Here is a 16,999-nt window from a genome sequence, read left to right on the forward strand (position 1 = left end):
TTGAGTGGTGATCGGTAGCAGTAAAAATAAAACAAACATGTATTGTTTACAGTGGCTCATACCTGTTCTTTTAATACCAAAGCCCTTGAACCCAGCTTTTATTTATAATCATGCCATGTTTATTGTGTTGTATTTGACAAGTTTTTTCCTTGTAAGGAAACCGTGTACAATATGCAGTATTGTGTTTCTTGCTGCTGTTTGCCTCATATGCTACAGCTGCGTTGGTAACTGTATTCTCTGGCACTGTTCCAAGGAGGAATGTGAAGGGGCGGGTTGTCAAGATGGATGAATCGAGCTGGAGTAAATCAGAAATTTGAATTAAAAGAAAATTTGAATGAGATTAAACACTGCTACATTCTTGAGTTCATCATCATCATCATCATAAACCAATTCCATGCAACATAAACTTTTGTGATGATTAGGTGCTAGGAGCGAACACCTTCAGGCACTGATAATGATATGCAGAAATGACAATGTGGTAGGATTTATCTTGTGATATTGCAAATATTGTCTTTCAAACACAGACACATTCACTAGTCCAAGAAAAGAAGAAAAGAAATGAAGAAAAAGCTTGAGCAATATTAGAATTAACTATTTTTGGCAATTGAGAGAAAATTGGAATGTGATCAAGAAAGTATGTGACATGGAGTCTACTTTGAATGTGGAATATTTATTACCAATTTTAATCTAGCAATAAAATTGTTATCCATTTTGACCCAGCAACAGTAATTTATGTTTAAAAATGCATATTTTACTATATACATTGCTGATATATGGATATGCAAATATTGTTGGTAATTTGAGAAAAGTGCTGTTATTGTTTTTTATGAATGTATAGATTTTAAACTACATGCATATTGTATGTTTATTACTTTGTACTGTATTAAATACATGTATTATTAAATGTATAGGGACAGTATTGTAATAATTTGTATGTTGAGCAAATCGCTAAGATGTTGAGTCGATTATGCAGATTGTTGAAAACAAGTGCTCAGTACATTGAACTACCTGTAATGTCTTATAACCGAGAGGTTGAACGATTGGCTCATATACCATTACTTGTTAAAACTAAGCTAAAAAAAAAGGTGACCAAAATCTTCTGGTCCATGGTATTTCGACTTCTACTTGTATAGAATATATACTGATGGAAAGAAATAAAGAAGCATTTTATTTTATTCACTACTAGAATATATAATACAGAGATGTAATTGTGGGATTGCATGTCAGCATTGTGCTAGTAAAAGAGTTAACTTCCTGATACTGTGGATGATGAATGTTTTGGTTGCAGTCAGTATTTGCTGTTTGAGTGTTGCCTTACTTTTTTTCGTCAGTATATTATGGTAGTCTTGGTACTTGTCAGTCGAATCTAAGGCCCGTTTTCCATATATGCAATTCCGCATGACGAATGATTTTTCCCGACAAGCAAGTTTTTCAGTTCGGTGACGTCATAATGTGAAGCATTTACTTTCAGCTTAAAGTACACACTGACAACATAAAATTTTCTAAAATAATCCGCTTGCGAAAACACATGTGGAAAAGCACATTTTCGTTCATGCAGAATTGCGTTAAGGGAAAGAGGGCCTAACATGGAATCGGATACTAATGTTGTTTTAATGGAAAATTACCTGTATGTGTAAATGGGCAGCTGTTATAAACAGGTATGTTCTGATTCTAAATGATTTTATTTTACAATTGTTTTAAGTATTTAAAATTTATCAGATATCTGTTGGGCACTATCAATGTACACTTTAGTATTGACAGGACAGGATATACATACTTGTACAGTATAATTTGATATATATATACAGAACTTCACATACGTTGTTTTCACTTCCTATTTATTGCACAAGTTTATTTTGCGCAAGAATATATACCACCAAGTGGTATGTTCTTTCGCAAAATAAATAGAAAGGGAAAACAACATATGTGAAGTTCTGTATTTATTACATACCTTCTTTTATTACCTATTTAAAAGTTCAGGTTCATATCGCACATATATGCGATACAAAATAAATTTATCACACGGTTTCAAAATAAATTTATCACTATAGTAAGATTGAATAGGTATGTAATAAATATAGTAGTCATAAGGCACTGGTTGGGATGGGTAAAATCAACCAGTACACAGAGTGAGATTGATCCTATGACTTGTTAGCCTTGGGTGAGCGCACTGGTACCAGGCTATATCCCACCCTACCATTTGGTACCATAAGAGTATATGTGGTGGGAATTATTTAACCATGTGCCTTTCATGAAATGATTTCCTACCCTGTGACTTTCAGGGATGGAAATTACATTGACAGAAAATGTGGAACATTTTGCAGGGTATTGAAAGTTGGACAGTTACTGCAAGGACACTTTTTACAAACATGTAATGCTAATAGTGTTTTCCCTAGAAATTTGGCAAGGCATGGTAGACAAAGTACTTTGGGGGGGGCAATTTTGACCATTTTCAGGGAACATTTTTTGCATTAAAGACAAAAACAATAATTGAAATAAACATAAATGTAATTAATGTTCTTGCTTTAATAAATGAATGGCAAAATATATAACAGATATATTTTTATTAATTAATAATACATTTTTTAAGTCTTTTATCAAGGCAATTTTAGAATTAATTATTAAAAAAGTTTTTTTTTAATCTCAGTGCAGCATGGCACTGATTTAAGGCAAGGTGATGCTAGACTAGTGAGGCATGGTGCTGCACCATGCTAAAACAAGCTAGGGAAAACACTAGCTAACAATTAACATCTGGAATTCAGTGGAAAGTTTTGAAATTCCCAAACTGTCATTTACTTGAATTCTTCCTAATTATACTTGTGTAGATTTGTACATGTATATATCCAGTTTAACCTCTTCAACAATAAAGGAAAAACACAGTCCTGGTTCCAATAAAACCTGTAGATGATCATCTGAACATCTGAAGTACTTGCCCCCATCCAGTGATTTTTTTACAGTATGTCTTTTTGGGTAGGTGTACGGCCATTGCACTAATTTCTTTCAAACTAACCTCTAATACTTAAGATAGCTGATAGCAGGACAGTGTGCTTGAACCTTAAATTGATGAATTAATGAAAAATATTTATAATAGGCCTCCATCCCTCATTAAGGGGCGAGATGTAGACCAGTTGTATAAAGTGCTCACCTGATACATGACTGATCTAGGATCAATCTCCATTGATGGGTCCTTGAGGCAATTTCTCATTTCAACCAGTTCTCCAAAAGTGGTGTACCAAAGGCTATGGTATGTACTGTCCTGTCTGTGGTGCATATAAAAGATCCCTTTCTGCTAATCAAGAGTAGTAGGCTTCCTCTGACACCATATAACAGGAGGCGGGACGTAACCCAGTGGTAAAGCGTTTGCTTGATGTGTGGTCGGTCTGGGATCGATCCCCGTCGGTGGGCCCATTGGGCTATTTCTCGCTTCAGCCAGTGCACCATGACTGGTATATCAAAGGTCGTGGTATGTGTTATCCTGTCTGTGGGATGGTGCATATAAAAGATCCCTTGCTGCTAATCGAAAAGAGTAGCCCATGAAGTGGCAACAGCGGGTTTTCTCTTAATATCTCTGTGGTCCTCGACCATATGTCAGATGCCATATATAACCGTAAAATTCCATCCTTCCATATAACAGTAAATTAAAAAATGTGTCAAGTGTAAATTAAACATTTCCTTCTAGGAGTGATTCCACTTGAGATGGTAGTTTTGTTTGGGATCGTTTTTTGTTTGTTTTTTTATCTTTAAATGTCCGACACCCCAGCATGGACAAAGATGTTTGGTGTCAAAGGTAAATGAATGAAATATTAATATTCTTTTATCTGAGGTCAGACTCCACTTTTACCCAGGTTAACTTTAACTCAGGTTTCGTTTTGTTCCCATGTTAACCTGGGTTAAATGGTTGTCTTGATTCCATTATCAAGACTGGTGATTCCTTGTTAACCTGGGTTAAATGGTTGTCTTGATTCCATTATCAAGACTGGTGATTCCTTGTTAACCTGGGTTAAATGGTTGTCTTGATTCCATTATCAAGACTGGTGATTCCTTGTTTGCGCCCACTTAAAAAACCCACTAAACAATAATATAAAGAAATAGAGGTGATAAAGAACTTTAATGGAACAGGACCCCGTAAATGGGTCTGTTTGGTTTTAATGGGTGTTTTGTTTGTTTTAATGGGCCTTTTGTTTGTTTTAATGGGTGTTTTCTTTTTGTATTTTTGAAAACAAGTACTGCTAATATGTAAAGCAGTTTTCTCGCCCAAACTGTTCATACATCATATAGACACAACTCTGATTTAAGCTGGGTTAATGTAGATGCAGTTACTTTTCAGTATAAAAATTCATTCCATTTCATTGCTCGATACGTTATATCAATAACAATGGTATGTGCTATTCTGTTTGAGAAAGTATTTAAAAAAAAAAGATTCTTTTCTTTTCTGATTAAATATGGTGTCAATATCCTATCTGTGGGATGGGTGCATATAAATGTAGCAGGTTTCGTCTCTAAGACTGTCAAAATTATCAAATGTTTGACATCCAATAGCCAATTATTAATAGATCAGTGTGCTTTAATGATCTCATTAAATTAAACAAACTTTGACTTTCCATTGTGTTGAGTTATGTTTAATGTCAAGAATTTTAGGGTTGAAAATTAACATGAAAACCATGGTCGCCATCAGGGCCAGTTGAGGAATTGAGGAAAAATCTTACTGGCCCTTCTCAAATTCAACTGGCCCTGCAATTATCACATTGAAATTTAACTGAAGAGCCAAAATCAAAACTAGAATGTTTTTTTTTTTTTTTAATAATAACCATGTGCTCACCGTATATAGTCCGTTTGCATCAAAATAAAACCAATGAATTGGCATTTAACGTCGTAATGAATAAAGTTAAAATTCATATAAAACATGTTATTAAGTTTTAAACTCAAATAAAAAATTGAAAAAGAAATCCAGTATAAATAAAAATGTTACTTTACAAAGTACCATTAAATTATACGTATTAAATATCATTTTGAATACAGTGGTGTAGACAAAATGTTGGAACAGCCAAGGTATGCTGCTTGACTTGCAACAAATGATTTGTTCGGGAGTAATGTTCTACAGAAGAGACACTAGATGGCGATTCATGGAATCATCCACTATTTTGCCAAATACCCATTCGACTTCGCTTTAATATGAATTTTATCTTTATTCATTATGGTGCTATCAAAATATAGATCATGTTCTATGTCTTCTACTGTCAGATCTAGTGTTTTGTCACATTCGATACTGTATCGGTGTGTTTCTCTTTTAACTAGTACCATACTCACCAGACCCTGATGCTAATTTTTTTAACCCTGGAATATCACTTAAGTTTAGACTCAAATTAGTTAAGAGCTGTCCCAGAATTTATCACGTGGTGGGGCATTAACAAATTCCCACCAATTAAATTTTATTTAAACCAATGATACCAAAAAAATAGTGGTTGCACCACCAAGCAAAAATTAATTATGGTGCTTTTCCACCTCTTGAGGCCTCTAATATGATTGGTTCTAGAAAGCCCCTTATGTTGGATACTAATACAAGTTGTGCACAGATTGTACATTTGAGATGGTTTACCCATCTATGTAAATATTTATTACAACCGTCATGTTAAAGAGTTATACTAAACTAATGATGCAATGTTTAGAAATGTTCAGATTACCATTGTTTAGGCATGAAGTTGCGTTTTAGTTGTATATTGCCTAGAAAGCTTACTAAATTATTGCTTTAATCATTTTAAGATCAGTCATTGTTTATTATTATTACTATTACTATTGACTGGTAGACTGGTGCGACTATCCTAGTTATCAAATTGATCCACTGCCAGTGTTAATTCATACCGATATATCAGTCATGACTCCGTAGACTGGTAGATTAGTGTTTTGGTGCATATCATTTATTTTTCTCAAATTTTGTCCATTCTGGGTGAATAAGTGTTAATTGTTGATGAATATGTACATATAATTTGTGTCAAATTTGAGACACGGTGTACAAATATTTAAATTAGGTTTACCACTGACAATAAATGTGCCATTTTGTAAATGTCTTATGTTTTGTTTGTTTAGTCAAACTGAAATATCTGCATTCCCTCTTCGATTTTCCACTAAAGATTATTTTAACAATTTTTTATCCCAGCCATGAATGTAATCTAATTGGTTTAGAAAAGTCAGTCAGTCACATTCTTCAAAATACAACCAAAAGATCAATCTAATCATTCAAATCCCCACTTAGCTCTAATGTACACCCCTACACAGCTCTCCAACCCAACCCACAAAAATCCTGCATTCTCATTTCTAATTGAATCTACTACCATTCAAATCAGGCTTGAAATGGCTGCTTGTAATATTAGCACCCCCAACCCAAATGTGACCATTCTGAGCTTTAGTTCTATTATGTAAATATTAAATTCTATGGAATCCAACCAACTGTCAATGGGTAGGTGTAAACCACTTGCACCGACCAGTGATCCATAACTGGTTCAACAAAGGTCATGGTTTGTGCTATCCTGCCTGTGGGAAGCGCAAATAAAATATCCCTTGCTGCTACATTCCCAGTCTGCAGCTCGACGTGGTAAGACGTGTTTGTTTCGCTTGTGCACACTGCACATGCTTTCACTGCTCGACTTGGGGATCCTTTACTTTGTTGTTTTTGTCAGCGAAGTGAAGTTTTCTATTGGGATGTATGCAGCCATTGGAACAGATTGAACGCTGGAATGCTTCTCGTTTCGACAGTCTGCACCACCAGGTTGGATTCTTTTTTAGCGAGATTCCTTGCCTCCACGTCATTTCTCTGTCTGACTATGTTGACTTTTTTTTTTCGTGACTTGTATGACGGCCATTCTCCAGAACGCCACGGTTGTTCGCGTTTAGTCTCTACATGTCTAAGCCTGTCCTAGCAGCACTGGAAGATTGACAGCCCCACTCTAAGAAGAAATAGTAAGCAGGGTCGGCCCCATCTACTCTTTTCTAGACTTTACTTTGTTTTATTGTGATACTATCTCGTATCCTCCCGAGTCGGGCCCGTCCGCACCACTATACCAACCCATGACGACTGGACTATACCCTAGTCTGATTCTCTCTCTCGTTCAGACGGATCTGGCTTCTCAAAATCTGTATTTCAGCACAGCACTACACCTTCAACGTGTATTGACTGTCAATCTAGGGGTTTTCTTGACGGGATGCAGCCCATCTTGTCCCTACAAGCTGTGCACCCTAACGGCCTTAATGAGGCCACTCACGTGGACATATAGATCGGACTTTAAACTTTTAGACCTTCATTCAAAAGTTTGTCGAAATTACTTTCTTTTTTTAATATTATTAAATAGTCTGATGCTCTCTTCTTTATTTATTTTTGGACTATCCTTTTAAAATGCTCCAACTTATATAAATATTCGACCGAGCAGTCAATTCTTATTATTTTTTGGCTTTTAACGTTGGTGTTTTCTTTATTTTCTTTATTAATTATATTAATTAGAGATGCACATCAAAATTTTAAAGGCCCACTATTTAATTTTTGGATGTAAATTTCAAAATTGTCCACATAAATTTGTTCTGTCCCGGGACAAGTCCCTGGCTATCCAGACAGGCCCTGGGACGGACATGCTCGAAACTCTAGTGGTATAGAAGCATGTAAAAATGATTCACTCGCACCCTTGCTGCTAATCGGAAAGAGTAGCCCATGAAGTGGCGACAGCGGGTTTCCTCTCAAAATCTGTGTGGTCCTTAACCACATGTCGGATGCCATATAACCGTAAATAAAATGTGTTGAGTGTGTCGTTAAATAAAACATTTCTTTCCAACCAACTGTAGTAAAGTTGCATAATTTTCTCCATTATGAATACTTTACCTGGCCTCAAACTAATAACATCGTCCCCCTGGAAATGGACTAAAAGTCTGAACATCAAATGGCTTGGTTTAAAATCTTCCAACAAGTCCACTGCTTTCCGTTTCGATCACATGATTAAATTTTCCTTCTTTCTCCTTTGCTGTAACAATCCTTTGTTTTTTCTTTTGCTCCCATAATATCTAAGCCATCATTGTTTTTTTATCTTTTTTTTTTTTTTTTAAACTGATTTTTTTTTTACCCCACCTAATGGGACGATTCTGGTATGGAGTATAAATCCAGTACCACTATCTTGGTCTAACTTCTAATTTTAGTCAGTGGACCAAAGGTAGTTCCTGTAAATTTTTTGTGCCCACACCACGAATTTCCTTTTAGAGCACATTGATTTGTTAATCAACTATTGGACGTCAAATATTTGGTACATTCTTCCATTAGTAGCAAAAATATCTTTTGTATGCCTCATCCCAAACAGGTTAGCACATACCATAGCCTTTGATATACCAGTCATGGTGCACTAGCTGGAACAAGAAATAGCTCAATGGGCCTACCAACAAGGATCGATCCTAGACCAACTTTGCATCAAATGCTTTACCACTGGGCTACGTCCCACCTTTTTCTTCTTCTTTTTTGAAAATTCAGATTGCAGCATTATGGGACAAAATATACAAATAGTGAATTTGACTGAAAGCACTTTCAAAATAACAAATTGTATTTTTAACAACCCATTAAACAACTTATTTGAACATCTGTACCCTCGGATGGACACTGAATAGTTTTTTTAAAGTACCACTAGCAGTCTAAATACTAAATATTAAGAATACTTATCCACTATTCAAGTAGTACTTGAACAAAAAAGCCAACAAAGTGTGTTTTAAAAAATAGGGTTTTTTTTTATTTCAATAATATTCTTAAAGTATTGATGCTCTGACAAAAAAGCAACGAAACCTGCTCTGGCTGTGTTTATACATACATGTACACCTAAAAGACAAGTCTCTAGTAAAGTCTTGTCCATACAAATAACAAATAGTCTTGACTAAAGTTTTCAGTCTCAACTTCAGTTTGGTAAGCAATCTTGAATAGTTTTCTTTAAACAAATTTCTTTAATAAAAACAATAAAATTGCTTACAAATACTTCTAAGTGTAGTATTAGAATAGGGACAATATCACTGTTTCGTTCTTAACTATAAAGATTTATCACAAAAAATTTGTCCACTAAATCCACATTTTGTGATAAATCTTTATAGTTAACAATGAAACAGTGATAATATCCCCTAAATGAATGAATGAATGTTTAACGACACCCCAGCACAAAAAATACATCGGCAGTTGGGTGTCAAATTATGGTAAATGCTAAAGTGATGAACCACATAAAAATAAAAATTTAATAGTTAAAACACAGTGTAAAGAACTGTGCAAAAAATACAAATATCACAGATAGATGAAATTAAAATTTAGAAAAGTCAGTACCACGAAGAAATTGCAACAAATTCAGGATGAAAATGAACGGATTCCATCACATTTCTTTGACTAAGTATATCTTTTCTAGTTTCTCTCGGATGATTACACTCCACCAAAATATGACACACTATCGGAGTACATCTCACTCTTCTTCAAGATAAATGAATGAGTCAAGTATGTATGACCGATACAAGCATGACTGAAAAACAGTTCATAGACAATGTTAATTCTGTAATTATTGCACAAGTATGTGGTGCACTTCACCACGAAAGTAGACCAGGAAAATAAAAGCTTAATTTAAATGTGATAAAATGCAATAAGCAACAAAGAAAACTAAATTAAATCAAGTGAAGTGAGAGAAACAGAGTTAACAGATTGCATTAAACACTCTAGCTTAGTAAAAACCAAATGCAGCTACAAAAGCAGTCGTGGCATTCACATCATTTAGGTAAACATGGCAAACGAACATTTTACGCCATCTTCACTATGACTAGCGTACATCTGTGTGACTAACTACAAGTCATAAATGTAAAAGAAATAGGATATTTAAAACTAATATTTCGTACTATAAGCATTTAAGTAAATGCATTAACTGTAGTGTGCAGACTTTTAATTGGAATAAAACTGGAATTATTTTAGTTTTCATTGATCCATTACAATCAAATAAACTGCCACACTGTAGTAGTCTACAACACTACTTGTCTCACTTCATAACAAATTTTACTAAGATACTGCTAATATTTATGCAATGTGGCTACCTGATTTACTATTTGGCTAGTCACATTTAAATTAGCTTTTTAAAATAATTTTCAAAGGAATAATCTACATATTTGAACACTGGCCAAAACTAAATTCTTTCCAGCAGGAACCCTGCATTACAGATGTCAGGCATTGCATGTGACAGTCATAAAACACTGCATGTTACTAGTGTGATGACAGCCACCTATTGTCGGGTGACCTGCCAGCTAGTTTTACAAACCTAGACTGGTATAATACTTGTAGGTGTGACATTGTTTATAGGAATATATACTGATGGAAAGAAATAAGGGAACACATAGTAAACAAAACCAGCAAACAATGACAGCAACCAGAACCCTCATCCATAGTATAAGGAAGATAACTGTGTTCCTTACATTCAATTCACATTACAGACAGTCAATCCCATATAACATATTTGTGTTATACAGACATTACTATGCTAGTAGTGAACTAAATTTGGTCTACAATACATGTTCCCATATTTCTTTCCATCAGTATTTATGTACTATATACACATACCATATACACGACTAATTTAATTAAGATCGTCTTGGATGCTAATCGAGTTTGACAGCATCTCAAACACAACCCTCCTCAACACAAAAAAAAACCCCTTCAAATAAAGGCATATAAATTAATTAATACAAATGAATAACTGTATTTATTATCCACATAGTTCAAGATATTCAGGGAAATATAACCAGTATGACCCATGTGTGTCATAATGATTTCATGTGCACAAAGAATGACATAATTTTGTGAAACGACGTCATCACTTTATGCGGTTTCTTCAGTGTAAACGTTTATCAAAATGACATCATTTCTGAAAATGACGTCGTTGCGTAGTCTCTTTTTAGTTACGTTTGAAACGTTTTGACATGGTCCTCGCTTGTTCTTCATGAAAATAATATTTTGGATAATGCGGATAATAAAGAAATTATTACACTGAATTATTAGTGTGAATCATACTGATTTTACGAAACTTGTGTCAGGATTCATGTATTACCCGAGCGAGATAATCCTGACACTTGTTTCATAAAAACAGTACGACACACAAGCTCGTATAATAATCTCTATATATATATAGGTGTAAAAAGCTGATCAGACATATATACTGGTAGTTACCAAAAAAGAAGAAGAGTATTTATGAACAATAGAATAGAATAGATGTTTAACGACACCCCAGCACGAAAAATACATGGGCTATGTATGATGATAAATACATGGGCTATGTATGATGATGATAAATACATATATTACAGATGTCTTAAATACACATTACATGAGTCTTAAAACTGATAGAAATGTGTTATTTCTTAAATGTTTTAAATCTGTGGTTTTAAAATCACATTATATTAAAATGTGACAATATTGTCACACTATTCACATCCTATATTTAACAGTCTGGTTTCTTCCGGTGAATCTGGTGACACACATAACCATATAGACTTTTTCCAATTGTTCAGACAACCCACAAACAGATCTGGTGTAATGATCAATCTGAAAAATAAATGAAAAAAAGAAATTCTGATGACTATTCTTAGATAATATAGTAGTTTAAGTTACATGTATTCTTATTTCAAAAAAAAAGAAAAGAAAAGAGCTAAATTTGAATAGGGATAACCTACTTTCTTAAAAATGTCAATTTTTACAGGAAATTATTTCACTAAATTAAAATAAAATTTGCCATTTCCAAAATTGGTAATTGGCGAATTTGGCGAGTGCCAGAGCTAGCCCTGACTGTGATTATACTACCATAAATGTTTTGTTTTATTCGCTCTGCTATTGTGAAAACAAAGAAATTAAATTTGAAATTTAACAAATAGTAAACAGTGTCGGATTATCCCCCTAACTGAAAGTTACTTATGAAAATTTAAAGTAGCAATATCCAATACAGGCCTCAGGACTACTGGGGACAGGACGATCTAGGATTGATCCCCGTCGGTGGGCCCATTGGGCTATTTCTTGTTCCAGCCAGTGCTCCACAACTGGTCTAACAAAGACTGTGGTATGTGCTATCCTGTCTGTGGGATGGTGCATATAAAAGATCCCTTGCTGCTAATGGAAAAGAGCAGCTCATGAAGTGGCGACAGCGGGTTTCCTCTCAATATCTGTGTGGTCCTTAACCATATGTCTGATGGCATATAATCGTAAATATTAATGTGTTGAGTGCATCGTTAAATAAGACACTTCCTTCCTCAGGACTACCATAAAGTTTTTTGGTTCAAGCATGAATGCATAAGTTCAACCATAAGCCAAGTTACAATGACCTGGGACTTAACACAGGTATTACAATGATATTACAATGAATGTTTTAATGTGTGCATTGTGCACTTTCCATGGCATGCAGACAGTACAGTACATACCGCACATATAACTGGTTGGTTTATGTGGTGTATATGTGTGTGTACATAGATAAATAAATACTTACAAGCGATCATTTATGGCTCTTTCCTCAAGAGTGGAAAATCCATTCACAACTCCACAAACCTTAAAAAAATATTTAGTCCTTTAAATAAATGCCAAAATATTATTGAAAAACATTGTGTAGGAGTGATATAATGAAGGTTTGAGAACTTTGCAACACAAACTATTTTTTGTCAATTGTGTTCATCAAATAATTTATATGAAAGCTTAGCTAACATGAATGAAGCAATGGATGAATGAATAAAAAGTATTGTTTAATAACACCACTAATTATTAATGTATTAATCATGAGCTATTGGATGTCTAAGAAAGATGGAATGAATGAATTAAATATAACTGGCTAGTGACAATGGAAATGAAAGAATTGTGATTTTATACCAACATTTAGTGTGATAATGTGATTATTTCAACACTTGGTCTGCTACATCCATGCCCATCAAGACAAAATACATGCATATAATCCTGAAATTAATTTATTTTTAAAAATAAATTACAAATGCTTACAATTTAATGATCAGTCTTGTTGATGCATTTTCTGGAGAAAATATGTTGCAATAATTATGCCAGAAAGTGCCAAGATCTGTAAAAACAAAAATTAATTAATTACACATACGACTCATATTTAAAAGCATTACAAGACAACAAATTCATTTTCACAACTCATTTGTACATTCATGCTACATGAAGTTTTGTTCAATCTCAGTTATCACCATTCCAAGCCTGTAAACAATTTTTATATAGACTTATTTATTAGCTGGTCCATGTCAAACCATGCCTTTTGACAAATTATGGACCCTTGTTTGCAATCATTTAAATTAGCAGAATATTTGTGTAATTATGAACTTGTTTCATTTTTTATTATTTTTATACAATTGTAATTATTTTTTATGTACATGTGTACATCTTTTAAAATTAAAATGAAAACAGATATTTTCCTACATATATACAAATACTAATCTTAAACAGATTTGGTTTTAAAGCCAGTTACCATAGTTTTCAAACAATTTGTTTTTGTTTCTCATAAAACAGTTTAAACAAATACATACATCATTGAGAACTTGATGAATGTTGCCAGCCTGTCTCAGTGGATTGCATCACGAGTTTAGATCACTGAGGACTTGATGAATGTTGTCAGCCTGTCTCAGTGGATTGCATCACGAGTTTACATCATTGAGGACTTGGTGAATGTTGTCAGCCTGCCTCAGTGGATTGCATCACGAGTTTACATCATTGAGGACTTGGTGAATGTTGTCAGCCTGTCTCAGTGGATTGCATCACGAGTTTACATCATTGAGGACTTGGTGAATGTTGTCAGCCTGTCTCAGTGGATTGCATCACGAGTTTACATCATTGAGAACTTGGTGAATGTTGCCAGCCTGTCTCAGTGGAGTGTATCACAAGTTTACATCATTGAGGACTTGATGAATGTTGCCACTATCTCAGTGGATTGTATCACCAGTTTAGATCAATGAGGACTTGGTGAATGTTGCCACTGTCTCAGTGGATTGTATCACGAGTTTACATCTTTGAGGACTTGGTGAATGTTGCCAGCCTGTCTCAGTGGATTGTATCACGAGTTTAGATCATTGAGGACTTGGTGAATGTTGCCACTGTCTCAATGGATTGTATCACGAGTTTAGATCATTGAGGACTTGGTGAATGTTGCCACTGTCTCAGTGGATTGTATCACGAGTTTACATCATTGAGAACTTGATGAATGTTGCCAGCCTGTCTCAGTGGATTGTATCACGAGTTTAGATCATTGAGGACTTGGTGAATGTTGCTACTGTCTCAGTGGATTGTATCAAGTTTAGATCATCCACAGGTGATCTTTTAGTCCGACCATTTTAAACACATTCCGATTCCCCTAATGAATTGAAACTCTAGCATGAAAAATACACACATGCTATAACAAAGCCTTACAGTAACTATATGAATGAATAGATGATTGATATCAATATAAAAATTCAGAACATAAATTACAGACCTGTGAAAAACAATATAACAGGTACAGTAAATATTAAAATTGACTTTGTCCTAAATTAATGAATAAATGAATGCCCAAGCATGAAAAATACATTTCATTTGTTACTAGGTGTCAAACTAAGGTAAATGTGAAAATGTGTAAGTAACATGCATGTAATACTGTATGCGATATTGTACATGTACAAACACACGTACATTTTTTTTTTTACATTTATCTATTTATGCATTTATCCACTACTTTAAGTTCACAAAACATGCTCTATTTGCTCAGTATACAAACACAAAATAATAAATTAAATGATAATATCGAGTAAGGAGAAATTAAAGTGAGTAAGAAAAATGTTTATGTCAAAAAACATGAAATTGTAAATCAGTAAATAGGGCTGTGATAAATATTAACAATATTACACACACATATTTAAATAAAAACCAGTCTCCAACAATGTAATGTAAAAAGAATTGTGTGTGGATTTAAAAACATTCCACATCTTATTTTCTCCCATCCCTAGCTATGCAAGACCGACCCATTCCACAACTTCAGCCCTTATGGAATAAATCGGTCTCGCATGGGCAATAACATCATTGGTTTCACATGGGGAGTATTATGTCACTGGTAATATATGACATCATATTAATGCAAGTTGATTTGTAGTGTTAATTTGTGGTGTTAAATTGTATTGAGTGCAATCATGAATGAATGAATGTTTAATGAGACCCCAGTAAAAAAAACCTAAAAAAAACCCACCCGAACAATTCAAACAACTGTTGGGGTGTTCATTTTAAGCAAACAAGAAAAGATATTTAGTAGGAGAAATTCTGATGTTTTGAAATTTCTCCAAGATACCAGTTTGTTTTCTTTAACAACATCACTAGAGCACATTGATTAATGAACTGGTTATTACAAAATGTCTTAGAGAGGAAACCCGCTACATTTTTCATTAGTAGCAAGGATCTTTTATATGCACTTTCCCAGACAGGGAAGTATATACCACGGCCTTTGACCAGTTGTGGTGTACTGGTTTGAACGAGAGAAAACCCAATCAGTTGAATGGATCCACTGAGGTGGTTCGATCCTGCGACGCAAGCATCTCAGGCGAGCATAACCAACTGAACTAAATCCCACCCAAATTTTATCATAAACTATGATTTTACTTACCTGAGATATTCGTATTTTTTGCACAGCTCTTTACATTGTTTTAACTTAAAACTATTAAAAAAGTCTACTGATGACATCAAAATATGTCTAATCAACTTGCGATAATGCATACGTAACATTTTCCTGCACAAAGAATTGAATTAATGGAAAGTGGGTCTACCAAGCTGTGAAAACATACTAATATTAATATCATTGGCTTCCTTGGAACTACATGTATACTGACGTCCAAAAGAAACTACACACATAAATATGACTAATTTGATCATATTGTTGCTCATCGAAGTGCATTGTGATGTGTAGATTTTGAACTTTGTGATTTTTCATATACCACCATACCGTTTGTTGGTTATCTAACAGAATTTCAAGCCCTGCCAAGTTTCTTCAGGAAGTCAGTATACATCTCATTTCTACCACCAAGTTACATCTCATTCCCTTAAGGAAGGAATGAATTAAATGAAGGAATATTTAATAACACCCCAGCATGAAAAATACATAGGCCATTGGGCATCTCTCATGATGTGCTCTACCACTGAGCTACATCTCTCATGATGTGCTCTACCACTGAGCTACATATCACTCTCATGATTGAGCTACCACTGAGCTACATCTCACTCTCATGATGTGCTCTACCACTGAGCTACATATCACTCTCATGATGTGCTCTACCACTGAGCTACATATCACTCCCATGATGTGCTCTACCACTGAACTACATATCACTCTCATGATGTGCTCTACCACTGAGCTACATCTCACTCTCATGATGTGCTCTACCACTGAGCTACATATCACTCTCATGATGTGCCCTACCACTGAGCTACATATCACTCTCATGATGTGCTCTACCACTGAGCTACATATCACTCTCATGATGTGCTCTACCACTGAACTACATATCACTCTCATGATGTGCTCTACCACTAAGCTACATATCATTAGTAACGTTCTCTATCACTGAACTACATCTCACTCCCGTGACATGCTCTACCACTGAGCTACATCTCACTCCCAGGATGTGAGCTACATCTCACTCCTGTTATGTGCTCTACCACTGAGCTACATCTCACTCCCATGATGTGAGCTACATCTCACTCCTGTTATGTGCTCTACCACTGAGCTACATCTCACTCCCATGATGTGAGCTACATCTCACTCCCGTGACATGCTCTACCACTGAGCTACATCTCACTCCCAGGATGTGAGCTACATCTCACTCCTGTTATGTGCTCTACCACTGAGCTACATCTCACTCCCATGATGTGCTCTACCACTGAGCTACATCTCACTCCCAGGATGTGAGCTACATCTCACTCCCGTGACATGCTCTACCACCGAGCTATATCTCACTCCCA

The 16,999-nt window shown here is 34.9% G+C and overlaps 1 long non-coding RNA gene across 1 annotated transcript; it reads right to left on the reverse strand.

The window, feature by feature from the left end:
• Window positions 1-11,042: 11,042 nt before the first annotated feature.
• On the reverse strand, window positions 11,043-15,434 carry LOC121376276. Its single transcript, XR_005958429.1, has 4 exons — window positions 14,204-15,434; window positions 13,010-13,085; window positions 12,510-12,568; window positions 11,043-11,578 (listed from the first exon to the last, which is right to left on the reverse strand). It is a non-coding gene; the product is annotated as an uncharacterized LOC121376276 (long non-coding RNA).
• Between the last annotated feature and the right edge of the window lie 1,565 nt (window positions 15,435-16,999).

The sequence above is a fragment of the Gigantopelta aegis genome, chromosome 6, assembly GCF_016097555.1.
Source record: "Gigantopelta aegis isolate Gae_Host chromosome 6, Gae_host_genome, whole genome shotgun sequence".
Classification (NCBI taxonomy): domain Eukaryota; kingdom Metazoa; phylum Mollusca; class Gastropoda; order Neomphalida; family Peltospiridae; genus Gigantopelta; species Gigantopelta aegis.